This window comes from Myiozetetes cayanensis, unplaced genomic scaffold, assembly GCF_022539395.1.
Source record: "Myiozetetes cayanensis isolate MyiCay16 unplaced genomic scaffold, myiCay2020 scf2-11, whole genome shotgun sequence".
In the NCBI taxonomy this organism is placed as follows: Eukaryota; Metazoa; Chordata; class Aves; order Passeriformes; family Tyrannidae; genus Myiozetetes; species Myiozetetes cayanensis.
Window position 1 is genome coordinate 16,081,541 of NW_026087411.1, and position 5,933 is coordinate 16,087,473.

A 5,933-nucleotide genomic window follows, 5' to 3' on the forward strand; every position below is an offset into this window, starting at 1 on the left:
GCTAGTGAGAAGTCACTCATCCTATTTACAATCTTCTGGTGGTATTTCCTGCATATAAAATGTTTACAAGCAGAAAACAAAGTGTGGGTGCAAAAGGCTATATAAAACCCTTAAAAATAGTGGTTCCTGTTCTTGTAGTAGAAAAACTCCAAGTTCCTACCCTAGAAACCCCATTTTGTACTGACACAGGAGTGCACACCTCCCTAGAAAGGTGGCTGAAAATGTCTGTAAGTTCAAGACCTGAAGAAGAAATATTTTCCATGGAGCACAGCTGCTCTCTGCTGTCTTCCTATATAATGGCCAGGATTCCCCAGCAAAGCCCACTGCACATCCAGCAAAAAGTTAGGTAAACAGTGCCTTTGTTTGCCAAAGAGCATGTTTGATGACTACCCCTTGGTAAATTTAGACAGAAGGCGTGGGGAAGGGAAGAGAGGATTTTTAAGGACTGAAACCTGTTGAGATAAGGTGTCCAAACACAGGCTGGCCAGGTGGCTTGTCTTCAAATATTTGAAGAGAGGGAATGGAAAGGAGGAAACAAAATTACCTGGCCAGGTCCAGGTGGGCACAGGTAGTGAAGGCTGGGACGAGGGAATTAATATATCAGCTATTCCAAAATTAAATAGTACTGTTGAAATTGAGTAAAGGAAAAGGAGGGCCAGCTTGTTGTCCCTGTTACATTTCAATACTTCTGTGCATGTCTGTGTACTGAACCAGAGCGAGGGGTGGAATAATAAAGAGTTGAGGTGAAGGTGTTTTTCTTTACAGGGTGCAAATTTTTTTCCTGATAAACAGATCCACTCTGATGTATCCACTTTCTTTGCTGTAAGCACAAGCTTTGTTTTCTTCATGGAAAAGCTTGGTGCTCCAGCAATTGGAAAAGGCCATTTTGATCAGGAATCTTCTGGTTTTCCAGGTTTTTTTCAGACATACACTTGATACACTGTGTGCTCTGTAACTCCAGTTGCCACCAGACATGAGTGGGCACAGCAGAGGTGAGCATCACCAGGGTATTACAATGTAAGACAGAGGAATTGTAGAAGCACCTCTCCTATGAAGACAGGCTGAGAGAATTGGGGTTGTTCAGACTGGAAAAAAGAAGGCTCCAGGGAGACCTTATAGCACTTTCCAGTCCCTAAAGGGGGCCTACAAGAAAGCTGGGGAGTGACTTTTTACAAGTGCATGTAGTGATAGAACAACAGGGAATGGTTTTAAAGTGACAGAGAGGAGGTTTAGATTAAATATTAGTTAAAAATTCTTCCCTGTGAGGGTGGTGAGGCCCTGGCACAGGTTGCCCAAAGAAGACATGGATGCCCCATCCCTGGCAGTGTTCAAGGCCAGGTCGGATCGGCCTTTGAGCAACCTGGTCTAGCGAAATGTGTCCCTGCCCACAGCCCAGGAGCTGGAACAAGATGACCTTTAAGGTTTCTTCCAACCCAAACCATTCTATGACTCTATGAAATACAATCAGTCTTTAATCATAAATTTCAGTAAATGTGCCATAGGAGTTCTTCTGTCCTGTACCTCACATTTGGAAAGTGGCTGAGGACAGACATTTTCTCTGGGGAGGCTTGGACCAGATAACCACCCACTGTGTCCACCACAACCCTCTGCTCCTAGTGATCTGTAGTACAGCAACTCAAATCCATTTTCCAACCTTGATTAACAGCACGAGTTATTTTGTGTAGAAAGTGATACACAAGCACCATCTAGAGGATATAAAGAAGAGGAAAAGATGATGACTGTATAATTGACTACAGCAACAGCTGTAGATACAGTATAGAGGGAAAAGCTTTCAGGTTCCCCATGACTATCCAAAATTGCTATGAAGTGACATTAACCCCCAGGGAAACAGGAACCAGAAAAAAAAATAGCTGTAACAATTAATCTGATTTTTCTTGCTTTTAGGATTTGCTGCTTTCCTTCCCTTCTCTCTCTTTCTTGATAATAGCAAGAGGGTGAGAAAAATAGGGAAGAACAAAATAAACCAGGAAAATGCATAATCTAGGTTTCAAAGAAGAGTCTGCAAATTCCATGCAGTCAAGACTGTTCTTGTATCTTTATAGAGGAAAGTGGAAATTTTTAGAAGAAAATAACTGCCAATTATGTAGCAGTTCTAGATATATTTCTGATATAGTGCTTTAGAGAGGACTGCAATGACTCTCCTGTACTGCAGCACTTTGCTAATGAGGATTAAAGCTGTTTAGCTGTATTGTAGACCCTGCAGCATGAAAATGGATTAGTTTGATTTAGAGAGCTTGCCTTCTATTCTAGATGTATGGGCTCCTACCCATCCTATTACTGTGAAAACAGAGTGATTATTAATAGACAAACTAGTGGGAGCTGTGAAAGGTCCTAAATGTTGTCTATAAGATTATTGGTTTAGAGTTTAGCTTGCTATAGGCTGAAGCCTCGTGGGTTCCCTAGAGGGAAACACATCTGAAATTAGCTGTGATCCTGCCTGATTGTTTTATACATGACATAAAATTGTTGGTGCCTGAAGAGGAGGAACATGACATACTACAGCAGTAATGCCTGCATGCCAGTGTGAAGCTCCACAACACAACTGAGCTGATCCAGGAGTGATGGTTCAGCACTGTGAGGAGCTCGAAAAGACAGATGCGCTTTTCAGGACAATCCAGGTCTTTCTGACACCTCACTCTGTGTTAGCTGGGGCTGCAGCCAGTCTTGTGATGTTGAGGAAAGATCAATACCTCTCCAGATCCCAGATCCAGACAGGAAAGCAATTCCCTTCCTTGTGAAACATCACCACTGCTACTGCAAGCCTGGGAAACCATCCTCATCCTAGTGAGGACAGGGCAGTTCCTGCAAAGAAGAACAGAAGCCCTGCAGGTACATGGCCCATTTCTTCCTTCCTGAGCTGTTGGCAAGTTGCTTCCCCTTGTTCCCAGATATTTGAGTACAGTGAAGGGCAGATGAGCAGGAGGGAGGAGGGATACTGCAAGGCAGAGCAGCTCTGAGTTACTCACAACTGCTGAGTGTGGACACACAGGGAAGTAGAAGCCCATCCTTCCTGAAAATCCATGCTGCAAGTGCCAGCTGGATGCTCCTTATCAGGCACCAGCATGAGCTGCTGCAGTAACAGCTGAAACCACTTCACTTGTGAAATGTGAGAGTTGGTGACTTCTTTGAAGAGCTGCAGGTGTGCAGGGAGATTAAGAAAAAGTCAGATTTCTATTTCCTTCTGAAGTTGCCTGGTTTTAGGGAGACAGGAGTGGGTAACTACTCTTGGGACTGCTATTTTACCTCAGAGCATTACACTGGTCTCACAGTCAAATGGAAATCACCTCTTTCTTTAAAGAAAATGGGCATACTGTGTAAGTATGTAAAAGATCAAGGAACTGGCTCCTGTAGTGCTCAAAAGAACTTCCCTCCCTCTAACTGTGGAGTCATCCACATCTGCTACTGGGCTGGAAGTACATGACTCGTTGATTTAACTGCAGAGTAACCCAAGATTTTAACCCAAAGATTTAACTTTGGGTAAGCTGTTCAGATGCCTGCTGGGGCAGCCAACTTCCCATATAGTAAGAGAATTTCTGTATCACACCAACATTTCCTTGACTGTCATTAAACTATGTGGGACACTATGGTCCCTATATGTTTGGGATCAGTCTAACAAGCCATGGTGTCACATATACCTCTTTCCTGCATTCCCAGGTACCTCTCCCACTGCCTAATTGAATCCTTGCTGGTTCAATTTCTTCCTGACTTTGTTGCCATCTGTTCATCTCCTTTTCTGTTTGGCTCAGTCTCAAGTCCCATTGCACCACAGAGACTCTAAGAAAACTCTGGTAACTCTGACTGAACGGAGCGACCACATAACATGTTTGTACACACTTGATCTTCTTGATTGTTGTCCAAGCAGAGGCTGTTGACATGCAGCCAGCAGACCCCAGAGTGGTCTGTGAATATCATCTATGGGACGCAGGGGAGATGACTAAGAAAAGCAAAGTAATTATATTACAAACTTCAACCCAGCTTAAACTTCCACATCTGCTGGAAAACGGCTAGAGTAGAGGAGTTCACAAACCAAAACTGGTTTTGTGGGTCATTGCTTTAAACTGATGCTGTTTTCCTTTTCCCCTGACTCTTGAAAAACCAGAGAAGTCTGACCTGTGGCAGCCGTACAGATTTGAACCACTGCGTGGAGCCAAATAAACGCTTTTTGAGCAGCTCTACGGCTCCCAGATCTGTCTGGGATGTTGGGATACAACGCTCATCGTGAGTTACACTCCTGCACGCTGAGGTACTGTTATCTTCCAGTCTCCTGGCTCAGTAGAAAGCCTTGCCTGTGAGATAATTCAGCAGTGCCTAATGAATACAAACAGTTGAGTGAAACCATCCTCCAGTGTCATACTGTGTCCTGGTTGAGCCTCAGCACAGCCATGCTGGAGACCACCTTGGCTAATGATGCACTGGTAACTGGGTGCACACAGCATGTCCCAGCTCCACTCAGAAAGCACTTACAGCACATAACATTAATTGATCTGATTCCAGTTCTCCATGTGTTATTGATTTGCCACGTGCCTCAAAATGCTGCTAAAAATACCATTACCCTCTTTATTCAGAGAGCCCTTCTGACCCACGAGGAAGAGGAGACACCTTCAAAGCACAGTTTGTCTGTGCCTGGCCAGGTTTGGACAAACAGATGATATCAGGGCTGCTTCCTTGCACGGCCATGATCTACACAGACATAGCTGGTGCTGCTCTCACCACTCGTATCTAACTTCAAAAAGATTTTTGGGGGCCTCCTCTGCTACACCGGGAATTGGATGAACAGTGCTTAGCTTTTTTTCTTGTTTAATGGCAATGGCTTCCCATGAATTGTGCAAGTAGGACCCATGTTGAGCCTAAGAAGAGGAATCATAAGTGATTGAAGTCGAAAACTACCAAGCAAACAGTGTTTCACAGTGCATTGGAGCACAGTGTATCAGCCATGAAGAAAGCTTCTGATTTATAATTTTCAAGGAAAACTTCCCACCACATCTCAGCAAATGGTACAGCTTGGTAATTTATGATTCTTTGAGCATTTTTCAAACAATAATGTTCTTTTTTTTTTTTTTCCCCCCGGATAGGATGTATCCAAACCACTAGTTTTGTGCATCCAGCGCTTGGGATACAACATGCAGAAAGTCCTTCCAAGGCTGCTGGGCAGCCAGCACGGGCAGTGGGTGCAGCACAAAGGGCTCTCAGCCTCTGCATGGTGCCCAGTACGTTCTGAGTCAGCCCTAAAATATGAAACAAATGGTTTGAATTCTCCCTTGGAGGGCTGCTGTACTATGCGGGTGCCAGCAGCAGCATTTCAGTCGTTCTTGGCAGCAGCTCTCTGCCAAAACAGAGACACTCCTTTTCCCCGCAGTGTATGGCGGGGGTGCGTGTTGTGGGGGAACTCTTTGCGTGCGGTTCGGGCTGGGCAGGGGGTGTAGATTGTTCCACGCCGGCAGTGACAGCAACACGTGGTTTGGTTACCATCAGCAAATCAAGCTGTAAGCCATCACTGTTGTGTGCAGTGTTCAAGGTTGTAACAGGGTGACAATACGGGGTATATATGTACCATAGTCATATTAGGGTTTTCCCCTTAGTCTTTTTCTAAACGTGCAGATTTGGAGAGGGCTCGCTCTAGTTTTTACACGGGAAATATCGGTGTTTTTTAATGGATGAGTCCATGTGGCAGTGCGGGAGCCAGGGCTGGCGCAGGTGCGGAGCTGATGAGGCGCCCAGCTGCGTGGCCGGGATGTTCTCTGCGGCTCCAGGGAGCTGGAGAGCGGCAGAGGAAGGTTCTTCGTCAGTGACTCCTGGTGTGGAGGGACTCTAGCAAAGCGGGGGATGCCGTGAGGACTGGCGTGGCCCCCGCTGGAGGTGGGGGGATGACAGAGCGAGCCGGGCGGGGTTGGGCTGGGCCGTGCCGGGGCGGG